The 13570-nt window shown below is 49.7% G+C and overlaps 1 long non-coding RNA gene across 1 annotated transcript in view; it reads right to left on the bottom strand.

Moving 5' to 3' along the window:
* LOC144819798 (uncharacterized) overlaps window positions 1-10967 on the bottom strand; it is a 335121-nt gene extending 324154 nt beyond the window's left edge. The window contains exon 1 of the long non-coding RNA XR_013607571.1: window positions 10889-10967. This is a non-coding gene — a long non-coding RNA (uncharacterized LOC144819798). The remainder of the gene's footprint in view (window positions 1-10888) is intronic.
* Window positions 10968-13570: the final 2603 nt, after the last annotated feature.

Here is a 13570-nt window from a genome sequence, read left to right as displayed (position 1 = left end):
TCCAGACAAGGAGAGGCCCTTGAGGAGCTGCAGGCTAATTTCAATGTTTTTTAATCTAGCAGTATCGAGGGTGAGGTAAGGGCAGTTACTTTCAAAGGCACTGACCCAGGTTCGGTGCTAGATTACATTTTTGTGACCCCTGGCACCATACGAAGGGTTGTAACTTATAAAGTAATTATGTCGATATACAGTGACCATAACCCGGTCCTGCTTGTGCTGCGGTGGTGCAACCCCATAGGGATTAGGACCAGCCCTCCCCAAAACGAGCTTGCCATCCTTCCAAAGGACCAAGGGTGGAGGCTCAAGTGGGCTAAGGTCATACCGGATAACTTTCTCAAGGAACTACTCCCTAAAATAGAAGGCAATTTGGCACTCTGTCAGGATCGTAATGCTCCTAACGATGCAATCATGGGCGCTTTTGAGTCAATATGTGCACAAATCTCGCACGATTTGACGACTAAATCTTGCAAAGGAGATAACTAACCCCACAAATGGTTTGATTCTAATTGCACAAAAGCACATAGGGACCTATTACAAGCTCTGAAAACCATCCCAAGAGATAAGGTTGCCATCGCTGAGAGGAGGAAGAGATATAGGCAAATGATCAACAGAAGGAAATGCGCCATAAAAAAGGATGCATGGGACAAATTACTGTCAATTGATGTTTTGCGTGACAGCAACCAGTTCTGGGCGACAATTAACCAGCCTTTTTTCTCAGACTCAGATAACACAGTCATGGACTGTGTAATCTCTGATGACAAATGGCTTTGTCATTTTAGAGAAGTTTATAGAGAATCAGAGTCTGGCGCCTTAAGAAGCCCATTGTTGGTTCCCGAGTCAGCCCCCCTACACTTTGACTGCGCTGAAGTTGAGAGAGCAATCACTGAGACCTCAAAAAACAAGGCCCCTGGGCTGGATGGCGTCCCCTCAGACCTTTATAGACACTCACCCAAACTGTGGGCCAAGGTGCTTACAAACGTTTTCTATGCGGCTAATGGTAATATCTTTCCTGCCTCATGGGCCACCTCAATTATTGTGCCGATTTTAAAAAAAGGGCGAGATGACCCAGCTTGTTACAGACCCATTTCCCTGTTAGACTCTGCGATTAAGATACTAGGCAGAGTCTTATTGTACAAACTAAGGGACAATATTGAGAGTAGTGGGGTTCTGTCAAACCTACAATATGGGCTCAGAGAAAAAAGAGGTACTCTGGATCAGGGTTCAAATCTGCACCTTTTAACTTCTAAATATACAGTAGCTAAGAAGGGGTCGCTATACTTGGCCATTAGATAAGTTAAGACCAATCCTCTTGGAGATGGGGATTGACCCCCCCGTGTTAATTTTTGGGCGTCCCTCCACCAGGAGTTATTTGCTAAGGTAAGGGTCACAAAGGAGGGCAGGTGTACGAGCCGCATTAAATCGGAGCGGGGGGTGCGACATGGCTGCATTCTAGCCCCCCTCCTTTTCACCATCTACATTAATGGTTTAGGTAACTTTTTAGATGCACCAGGGGTGGATGTGCCGCGTGTAGGAGATGACGCTAAGCCGGCTCTCCTATACATGTACATGCAGTCTTATTAGCCCGTACCGGGGTGGGACTCCAGAGATTGTTGGACCTATTTGGGATCTTTATGGGTCGTCTGGACCTAAAGATAAATGCGAAAAAATCCCACTCAATGGTGGTTGGCCATCATAGACATAAGTGTAAATTTAAAACCTTTATTTGCAAGGGTGAGGTGGTTTCCAGGGTGGCAGCATTTTCTTACCTTGGTGTTCTCTTCGATGAGAAGGGGACATGGGCCCCCCAAATCAAGGCTAAAAGTATCTCCATGGCAAGATCCACGTCAGCTCTCATAGGCTTCTCAAAAAGGTTGGGGGCTAGGCCTATGGAGGCTCTTTTAAAAGTTTATAATCCAAAATGTATGCCAATTGCCACATATGGTGCTTCTGTTTGGGGCTATGTTCCACTTGATAAGATTCGAAGAGTTGAGAACAGGTTCTTAAGATATCTCTTGTCTGTTCCCCAGCCCACCCCCACCTTCTCAATCCATTCAGAGGTGGGCTTGGATTATGTTTCAGATAAGCTGAAACTATCCCCATTAATTTTCTGGCTAAAAACATGGCTCAACTCAGAAATAACCATGAATCATGCTATTCTGAAAAATGTCATGGTATTGGATCACGCAAAAAAAATACTCTGGCTTGAATACTTGAGATATTCATTTGGTCAGTTAGGACGCCCGGAGCTCTTTTCAACCCCTTCTTGTATCAGAAGGGTGGATCTCAACTGGACTAAGGTACACTTTTTAGATAGGCTTAGATTGGCCCGCGAGGAGCTGGAATTTCTGAAACCCTCAGTTAGACGGCATTATATGCTAACAATCTCTCCCGCACTCGAGCCATATCTCAAGACCGTAACCAAACCCTTCCATAGAGTCCTACTGACTAAATTCAGATTCAACCTGATACATTATTCCTTGGGTAGTTATCAATCGTGGTGCAAACCAGAAGATGGCCCGCCCTGTAATTGCGACAACTTTTCGCAACAAGACGCCATGCATTTCATCATGTTCTGCGGGTACTATGCGGGGATAAGGAAAAAATATTTGCTACTAATTCTGAAAGAGGCTGGCTTTATCCAAGTCAGACCTGCTCTCATCCACCTTCAGATGTTGTATAGCACCCGCATTACTTTCCATGTGGCTAGTTTTTTAGTGGTGGCAATTAGAATTGGCACAATAACCTTCGATTTGTGGGATTTCCGGTGGGATGCGAGGGAGATAGCGTGTAGCGTTTCCTGACGCAGTGGCTGGAAGGCTGGCTCCCCCCAGATGCCCTCTCTCGCTGCTTCGTGGTGGAGAATGCTCATGGGGCCCTTATGCAGAAGCCCCCTCAAAGGGCTCGCCAGCGGCCGATCATCGCCAAATTCTTGAACTATATGGACCGCAATACTATTCTGAAGCAGGCCAGGGCTAAGGAATCCCTCACTTGTGACAATGCAAAGATCCTTATATTCCCGGACTACACACGCCTGGTGTAGCAGCAGCGACAATCCTTCCTGGCGGCCAAATTTCGCCCCGAGACCTTAAGCTCCAGTATGCGCTGTTATATCCAGCCGGCCTGAGAGTAGTCCACCGATAGCGCACTTTGTTCTTTGACTCTCCTGAGGAAGTCTTTAAATGGACTAATGAAACTGTGAGAGTGCGAGTCCATACACCACCTGGCCGGGACTCTGACTCTTCGCGAGTGAGGTGGCTCGATGGGGCCCCAAGGCCAACAGCAAGGCAACAGGAGGTCGAGGTCCAGGCGTAGTTCTCTGTCCAGCTCCGCCCTCCGGCAGAAGAGACAGGCTTTGGTGGACTGATCAATGGGTCCAACAGGACTGGAATTCTGGCGACTGTGTTTTGATGTCCGAATAGGCACACTTATTGGGCTGGGTACCCTGTCATGCAGTGGTGGACGGGAAGGGATGAGGTTCAGGGGTTATGGGTGGCCAGTTGGGAATCCATTTGTAGGTTATGTTATGTTATGTTACGTTGGTTTGTATAGCGCATGGCTACCCCAGCAACGGGGCGTCCCAGCGCTTGCAGACGAACCCACAACGGAGCCTAGCGAGCACAAAGAAAAAAGAAAGGAGAGGTGGTCAGCAGTTTTGGGCCTGGATGGAGGAAAATAGCCAAGTTTTAATTTGTTTTCGGAAAAGCTGATGATTCAGGTTCCTGTCCCCCGGTTGGGGACTTGGCTCCTATCCGACCGTGACAGATACTTCCATGTTCATGAGGTATGGGGTGGGGGGTAGGGGGGATGTTGGGGGGGCTTGTTTTATCAGTTTGATTGCACATTCATGCTGGTTGCTTGGAACTTAATGTATACTCTGTGGAACACATGCATAGGCCACGAGAGAGTAAGTCTTTTGTTATGTCTGGCACGGAGGCTTCAAGGCGGATAATCCCTGGTTCCCTGTGCGTAGTCAATTGGAATGTTCATGGGGCACTGGACAAGGTGAAGCGAGGGGCAATTCTTTAGTATGCCAAGAGGGCTGGGGCCGACGTGCTCCTGCTTCAGGAAACACACCGACAGGGTGCCTACAGCGGTATGGATATCTTCAGGTGTTTCATTCAGGTGTCACACGAGGCTCGAGGGGCGTAGCGATATTGATCCATCGCAGGGTCCCATATGAACACGAGAGACTTTGGTTGGACACGCAGGGAAGGTATGTCTTTATACAGAGCAGAATTGGGGGAGAGGTCTTGACTCTGGGAAGCGTATACGTCCCGTCACCATTGTAGTGGTCCTTAGTGGAACGATTTCTAATGCTATGGGGGGACATGCCGGATACATTCTCTGTCGTAGGGGGAGATTGGAATGATGTGATGAAACGGGGGGATCGAGGAGCGGGAATGCCATTGGGGTGGGAGGATCCCCTACCAAACTGCACTCCCTAGTTAAGTGGTTAGACTGGACGGATGTATGGAGACACCTACATGGCCCTAGCAGGGAATACACTTACATCTCCACAACACATGACTCCTTCTCGAGACTGGATTATATATTTGTCCCCAGGGGGTCGGTGCACAGAGTGTTGTCAGCGAGTATTATGCCCAGAGCCTTGTCGGATAACTCGCCCGTTGCTCTCGCGGTTCGGATTGGCTTGGGACAGCAGCCACTTAGATGGCGTATGTCGGGGTGGCAACTGCAGAAGGAGCAATACAGGGAACATTTGGCCACGGAGATAGATAACTATTTGGTAGCTAATGTAGGATCAGTTGAGTCTCCGGCGGTGCTTTGGGAGGTATTGAAACCCACTTTGCGAGGGCTGGACATTGTAGGAGAGTAGGGTCTGCTATCCTATGGTCAAACCAAATTTTTGCTTTTTGCTTCACTGGTTTATGACTTAATGTGGCTGTGGGCCTGCTAATCAGACCCACAGCCTGCTGCTCTCTCTCTAAATTAATACCAATGCACATTAGGTGCATTACGAAATTGGAACTGGTTCACCTTATTGGCCCCTGTAACAGTGTACCCAGGTACCCAGGGCATAGGTGCTTCCAAGGCCTACCAGGGGCTGCAGCACGTATTGTGCCACCCCTGGCCTGGCCTCCATATTTGACACAACTGGCTGATCACTCAGCTGGGGTAAGTCGGTGTAACCACCCCTTACTTAGGTGTAGTATGCCTATACCTAACCCAAAATGGACACATATGTTCCTATCAGCCACTACTATGGAAGGCATCATCAATCCTGGAGGCAGAGTGCTTGGAAATATGTGAGATGGTGCACTGGCATGAGCTGAGCCTGTCTGCAGCTTTCGGAACCATGTCCTTTAGCTGTTTCACGATACTGCCATACCATATACTCTTAAGTGCATTATGAACCTCGTGGTTAAATGCTATCTTTGGTTTGGCTTTATCAAAACATGTCGAGTAAGGTGTCATACGAATTGGAATACTACCCCCTCGCCAGTTCTGGTGACGGGGGTAGCATTCCACCCTTCTAGAGGGATACGACATGTACATAACCTGAACCCCGGTTAAAGTTAAACAGAGCCTCAGCATCACAAAATGGATGCTGCCACCACAGACACAAGTCTGACCTCCTGCTGCTGGGAGTCCTTCCAGCGAGGGCAGCTTGGACAAAGGGTTTCCTGCCTTGGGAGGTGCTAGCACCACCCCAGACAGGATTTTGTGTATTGGGTAGGACAGGGCTGAATAGAATCAGACATGCCTGGGGCACACAAGGTGTCCCTGTGCATATGCCAGTTCAAACCGGTGCTGGGGCTCTCCAGCCCCAGTCTTGGCGCGAAGCTGGACAAAGGAAAGGGGGTGTAACCACCCCCCTTTCTGGTCCCACCCAGAGGAGGAACCTAGCAGGTAATCCGGCCCCTAGAATTCGAATAAGAGTAGGAGCTGTGTCCCAAGACTTCAGATCATCCTGAACTCGACTTGAAACTAAGAAGAAAACTGGACTTCGACATTCTGCTGCACAGAAGACGGAAGAGAATCTCCCTTGTGGCCAAGGAGTGACCACCCTGTGAATACAGGCACCAACCAGCAACTCGACGTCTGCTTTGCCGCCGCCTCCCGCCGGAGCCTGAGCCCAGAGCCTGACAAGACCCAGACTCCCAGACATCTCAGAGCCCGATCCACAGTCTCTGAAAAGAAGAGACCCGTGGAGGCACCGAGAGACGTGGGACCGGACATCTTGGAAGACCCCTGAGAAGCTGACTGCGCAGCACCTGCGGCACCCTCGATGCTGTGCTTTGGGGTTTGAGAAGCGCCGACACCGAGCTGCATTTGCACCGAAGATCAGCCCCCCAGCATCTCCACAATCTGCGTGGGGCCCTTTTGCACTTTGCCACTTGACGCGCCATCCCGGCCACTTGCCACGTGGCTAGCGGCCATCTTGGCGACAAAAACTACGATTTGCACTGGTAGTCCCAGACTGGCCCTTGCTCCCCTGAAAAGGAGCACCCGCTCGGACCTTTCTGGTCCGAGTGAGAAGCTTGCATCGATTCCTGCGTGGCGTGCATTAGCCAAGGCCTGTTTGCTCCGATCAAGAAGCCGACACCGCAAACAGCGAGAGCCTTTGTGGGACAGCTCGTGACCAATACCTGGACGTCCCTGACCTCTTCGTGTCCACGTGGCTGCAGAGACAATCTTCACTTCTTCACCAGTTTGCACCCGACATTGCCTGGTTCCATCCTGGTTCCACGGTAGTCACTGGCTAGTGACTTTGAACATTGTCCCCTCTGCTTTCAGGTCTTCACCTCTTCAGATCCACCCTTGGATCCACCGGAACTCTCCTCGACGACCCGCCTGCAGCATCTTCAGCTCCAAGCACCATCGACCTGCGTGACGAAACCCGACACTACTTCGCACCTGTGCACCCGCTTCCTGTGGGTGAGGTAACTCTGCAACGCTGGTGTTCCCACACTGGTATACACCTCTAGTGCCTGTGTCTAAAGTTTTATCCTTGTAGGTCCATCGGAAGGTTCCTAAAACACTAACTTTGTAACTTTTACGCACTATTGACTTAACATTGGTGCATGCGTGCACTTTAAGCACTGCACCCGAGTCCCGCGGGCCTTTCCCGACTTCATCACTGCTAGTCCCGAACAGCTCCACCGATTCCCCAAGCCCTAGGCCTCCTTCCTTTCCCCATAGTGGTTCTTATACCACTATTTTAGTATATGGTTTAGGTGGCCCCTAGGGCTCATCCATATTGTGCAACTTTTGTATATTTAAACTGTGTTTTGTTTTAACGCATTTGCTTCTGTGCTCATAAAGAGTATGGGGGATATTTGTAGAAATAAATCTACATATATTTTCAATATATATCTGTGTGGTGTCCTTTCATTTGTTATTCAAGGGGATTGTGTATGGTAAAACATCTTTCTCACACATGCCTTTACAGAGTTTAGTCTAAGACTGCTTAGTCCATGCTACCCCTAGGATAGCTTGTCTACAAGGTTGACTTACAACCAATCATCATAAGGGTTGCTTGGCATGGTACTAAGTGATCACTAGAACTAGTGAGCATCATATACCAGGCCAACTTCTCACAGACATCTCCTGGTGTATGGCTGCACGGAGGGAGCGGCAGAAGGACCAGGTGCGTCGGGGGGCAGATATTGAGGTGCTGGAGCATAGGGGTCGGGAGGCGGATGGAGGCCCGGCTAGAGGACAATTGGTGTTGGCTCAGCAGAAATATGCAGCAATAATGATGGATGAGGCTTGTCAGGCTTGGCTGGCAACGCGCAGTAGGGTCTATCAATGGGGGGATAAGTCAAGCAAGATGCTCCACCGCTTGTGCCAGGGTACCTTGCACGCCCAGCCCCTGCCGCGAGTCCTGGACCCTGCGGGGGAGCCAATTCTGGAACCCCCAGCTATTACAGAGAGCTTTGCGGCCTACTTTGAAGACCTGGATTCACCCAAAGAATGTCTCAAGGTGGAGGTTATTGCGAAGTTTATTGATGATCTTCCGCCTAAGACCGTCTCGGACGAAGTACGAGAGCAATTGGATAGGCCTTTGTCGGATGATGAATTGGGTACGGTCCTGGGGGGATTGAATCCTGGGAAGGCTCCAGGTCTGAATGGTTTCCCCGGCGAGTTTTTTAAATGGTTCTTTGTACAGTAAGCTCCACATTTTCGGCCGGTGGTGGGGGAGGCCCGGGAGCGTGGCTTTCTCTCCCCAGACTGGAGACATGCAGAAGTGGGGGTGATCCACAAACCAGGTAGACCTTCGGAGAAGCATGCATCATATCACCCCATCTCCCTTCTTAATTTAGAAGCAAATATTCTGGCCAAGGCATTTACCAATCGACTTAAGCCACACATCACAACACTGGTACATCAGACCAGGCTGGGTTTATGCCTCAGAGGGCAACCCGCCACAACATTAGGTGTGCACACGTTGCTGGTCGGCCTCCGGGCGGCTAGGGGAGCCGGCAGTGCTATTGCTGGCTGACATGGATAGGGCCTTTGATTCTTTGAGTTGGGTGTACTTGTTTGCTCTATTGCGGAAACTTAATATGGGCCCGGGCTTTCTGACTTATCTGCAGCTGCTGTGCACTACCCTCACGGCATCAGTGCACGTCGGGGGGGGCGATTTCTCACTCCTTTTCTATCCAGCGGGGTACGCGCCAGGGCTGCCCCCTCTCCCCTTACATTTTCGCGCTCGCCATGTAGCCGCTGCCGGCCTGGGTGCGTATACATGCTCAACTTCGGGGGTTTAGATGGGCGCCGGGTCTTACAGATAAAATAGCACTATACGCGGATGATGTCCTGTTCTTTCTTACTGACTTGGACAGGTCGGGGCCACGGTGGATGAGCACTCTTCAGATCTTCGGTGAGACCTCTGGGCTATATATGAATTCTTGCAACTCTACGTTGTGGGTTCTGGGAGGTGGGCCGAGGGTGGGAGAATGGGCCTCAGCCCTTCAATTGGCGACGGGGGATTTGGGGGTCTTTTTGTCCGATGTCCCGGCTGTATCCAGAGACCGCAATCTGATCCCAGTGTGGGATCGTACTCGGGAAGATCTCAAGGTGTGGTCCCGCATGCTCTTAACGATATACAGTAGGTTGGCCATCTTTAAGATGGTGGCGCTTCCCTGTCTCCTTTACCAATTGCAAAATCATCCCTACCAGATTTCACCCTTATGGTTCCGGCAGGTTAATTCAGGGTTGGGAGGGTTTTTGTGCAAGGGGGGAGCGGTTAGGGTGGCCCTAGGCACCTGTTTTCTATCCACATACACCGGTGGTCTCGCTGCTTCAGATGTCCTCTTCTACTACCAGGCCGCACACTTGCTGGTCCTCAATGAATGGTGGTACAGGGATAGGGGGGACCCAGCCTATGCGCTGGAGCGGCAGCTAATGGGTGACAAATCTTTACATACACTACTATATTCCGTGCCACTTCGGAAGGTTCTGCCCCAGGCCCCGCGGGTGGTGTTTCATGTTTGGAGGCAGGCCCAGAGTAGGATGGGGTGGTGGAATGTCCTGACTCGGGAGACTCCTCTTTAGGGTAACGGGCGTTTGCCTCAGCTGGTAGCCTTGCAGGGCTTTCATGGATGGAACTCCACAGGCATCTCGGTCCTAGGAGACATGATGACTGACCTGATGCTTAATTCATTCCAAGATCTGAGCGACGAATATGGGATGCCACGATTCCAGTTTTTCAGATACTTGCAGTTCCGACATGCGCTGGTGCCTAGTCTGGAGGGCCTGGAGTCTCTTCAGCCCCATTGTAGCTATGGTCTTTATGGGGGAACTACCGAACCGCAAGATTTCTTGCATATACCAGACGTTGATCATTCATAGTTTCGCAAATCTGCAGCGGCTTAAGACGACATGGGAGGAGGATGTAGGTGAACTGGAGGAAGAGGACTGGGCGGAGGCATTGGCAAGTCCACGGGGGGCAGCAATAGCCACGCACCTGCGTCTGATACAATTGAAATATTTACACAGAGTGTATTTTACCAGAGTAAGCTTGTGGAGGGCAGGAATGATACAAGTAGGAATCGGGGGGAGGAGGGAGGGATTTGTTCTATTATGGTTTTTCAAGTATATAAAAGTCAACGTCATTTTTATTGTACAATTGATGTGTGGAGCAGTCTACGGGTTGCGGAGCTATGCAGCTTATGTGAACCGTGACAAATAAAACTTGTTTTAAAAAAAAATAAATGTCTTATCTATCGCCTTATTAAAGATATCAGTCATTGTTACATCTTTGCGGTGGCTACATCAGAACTAGCCAAATTAGTAACAAATTGAATGTTTGAAATGTTTGAAAATAGAAACCAGGAGCCTGCCTGGGTGCACTTAAGGACCTGGAGTGATAGTTAACAAACCCTGCATGTTTCGTTAGTAAGGTGAACTTCAAGCTCAAGAGCACAACTTACCTCTGGCATGCAAAGGACATTACAGGTTTTAAAAGATGCAGGATAGAAGGCCCTTTCAGTATCACTTTAACGTAGAATTAATCTTTTGGGAACAAAGGCAGATCAGAAATGTCAGAAGAGGTTTACAAGTGGTGGGGCTGGTGCAGCAAGGGACAGTACGCATGTATATTACATTGGTCAGTGGTCTGACAACAACTAGCTCTATACAGGAAGCAGATTAACCTTTGGACTATAGCATTACTACGCAAATTAAACAATACTTGTTACCCAACATTTGAAAACTGCAGATATGCAAATTATATTTCCTCTCCCATTAACGTGTTTGCATAAAGTATACTCTGCAACTAAGAGCACGGAGACTGAGGCTGCACTGACAGAAGCGAAACCCCGAAAGCATATCAAGCATGTCGGAAAAGGCAGAATAACAGAGGCAATCTGGACTTCAAGCACCACAGCGAACGCGTCCATGGAATGTCACCCTTCCTTACCAGACAGCGAGAGAGCACTTCTAGCCAGAGGAAATATGACTGCACAGACATCAGGGACACCGGGTGCACTTCCCACTATAGTACCCTTGAAAGGAGTGAAAAACAAAACAGCCACTATCTTCAACCGGAACTTCCAGCAGCGGAAAAGAGGCTGCAGTGGAAAGCGCTGGGTCCCGCCTTCCCATCTGGTGGCTCTGTTGGAAACACGGAGATACTGGTGTTTTCTAGAAGTAGTTTGGAGAGAAAGAGGTTTGTTGTCAAAGCCATTTGGAACTGTGAAGTTAATATTTTATATTTTGTAAAAAGATTAATTGCCCCTTCTCTGTCCTTTGCACTATTGTCATACTAGTTTAAGTGGCGCCGCTCAAGTTTGAATATGCTTTAAGTTGAGCAGAATTATTTTTCAAACATCGTGGCAAGTGAATGTCTTAGATGGGGGTACAGTTAATAGGGGTTAGAAGTGAACTGATGGAAGTAACTCAGACTAACATATTTCCCACCGCCATACATTTTGAGTACACGGGGTCTTTAAGAATAACACCAAGATGCAAGTGTTCTCGGACATGTGTCCTGGGAAATGTAGGTTCTGTAACACCCGACCTTAGGGTGTTACCTTGTAAACAACAAGCATTTGCAATGTAATTGGTCCGATTGCATTGCAAATGCTTAAGTTTAAAACTGGTACAAAAAGGGGGTGGTGATGGACGGAGCATCTGAACCAATCAAACACTCACACCCAGTCAAAAGATCTGGGTTTGATCCATCACCGTTCTTTAGCCCACTCTGCCACCCCAGTTCAGACATGGCTATATGCAAATCAGTCTGACCCTCTGCATCATGAGAACAGTCCAGCCCGAACTGCCAAGCCATGCCTTCCCTGGACCGGAAACAAGCTTCCGAGGACCGGTTTCTGGCATTCCAGCCGTCTTCAGCCCGGCTTGCTTGAATCCATTGGCAAAGTGAGCAAGGGACTCACGTCTGAGCATACCCTGCCACACTTATGGCGGCCAAAGTGGTACAAAAAGGGGGTGGTGATGGACGGAGCATCTGAATCAATCAAACACTCACACCCAGTCAAACACCTTACTGGTGTTAAGCAGGATGACAACCCGCAGTATGAAAGGGAGCCCAGACCAGAGCCACATCTGAAGACCAACACATGTCATGGAGCTACTGATCATGCAGCTCGGAGACCCAAGAGGGCCACAAAACCCACCGCCACCACCCCCAGGACCGCCCCCAGACAACCCCCCTCCCTCCCCCGCTTCGTCCATCATCCCCTTTTGTATCGCTTTGTTCGCCCTAAGTGTGGCAGGGTATGCTCAGACGTGAGTCCCTTGCTCACTTGGCCACTGGATTCAAGATAGCCTGGCTGATGAGGATTATGAATCCGAAACCGGTCCCAGGATGCTTGTTTCCGGTCCAGGGAAGACATGGCTTGGCAGTTCGGGCTGGACTGTTCCCATGAGGCACAGGGTCAGACTGATTTGCATATGGCCATGTCTGAACTGGGGTGGCTGAGTGGGCTAAAGAATAGTGATGGATTAAACCCAGATCAGTTGACTGGGGGTGAGTGTTTGATTTGCTCAAACGCTCCGTCCATCATCCCCTTTTGTATCGCTTTGTTCGCCCTAAGTGTGGCAGGGTATGCTCAGACGTGAGTCCCTTGCTCACTTGGCCACTGGGTAAAGATAGCCTGGCTGATGAGGATTATGAATCCGAAACCGGTCCCAGGATGCTTGTTTCCGTTCCAGTGAAGACATGGCTTGGCAGTTCGGGCTGGACTGTTACAGGGTCAGACTGATTTGCATATGGCCATGTCTGAACTGGGGTGGCTGAGTGGGCTAAAGAATGGTGTTGGATTAAACCCAGATCAGTTGACTGGGGGTGAGTGTTTGGTTTGCTCAAACGCTCCGTCCATCATCCCCTTTTGTATCGCTTTGTTCGCCCTAAGTGTGGCAGGGTATGCTCAGACGTGAGTCCCTTGCTCACTTGGCCACTGGATTCAAGATAGCCAGGCTGATGAGGATTATGAATCCGAAACCGGTCCCAGGATGCTTGCTTCCGGTCCAGGGAAGACATGGCTTGGCAGTTCGGGCTGGACTGTTCCCATGAGGCACACGGTCAGACTGATTTGCATATGGCCATGTCTGAACTGGGGTGGCTGAGTGGGCTAAAAAATGGTGATGGATTAAACCCAAATCAGTTGACTGGGGGTGAGTGTTTGATTTGCTCAAATGCTCCGTCCATCATCCCCTTTTGTATCGCTTTGTTCGCCCTAAGTGTGGCAGGGTATGCTCAGACGTGAGTCCCTTGCTCACTTGGCCACTGGATTCAAGATAGCCTGGCTGTTGAGGATTATGAATCCGAAACCGGTGCCAGGATGCTTGTTTCCGGTCCAGGGAAGACATGGCTTGGCAGTTCGGGCTGGACTGTTCCCATGAGGCACAGGGTCACACTGATTTGCATATGGCCATGTCTGAACTGGGGTGGCTGAGTGGGCTAAAGAATGGTGATGGATTAAACCCAGATCAGTTGACTGGGGGTGAGTGTTTGATTTACTCAAACGCTCCATCCAGGATCCCCTTTTGTATCCCTTTATTCGCCCTAAGTGTGGCAGGGTATGCTCAGACGTGAGTCCCTTGCTCACTTGGCCACTGGATTTAAGAGAGCCTGGCTGAT

This window comes from Lissotriton helveticus, chromosome 2_1, assembly GCF_964261635.1.
Source record: "Lissotriton helveticus chromosome 2_1, aLisHel1.1, whole genome shotgun sequence".
In the NCBI taxonomy this organism is placed as follows: Eukaryota; Metazoa; Chordata; class Amphibia; order Caudata; family Salamandridae; genus Lissotriton; species Lissotriton helveticus.
This window is presented reverse-complemented; position numbering and strand designations above follow the sequence as displayed.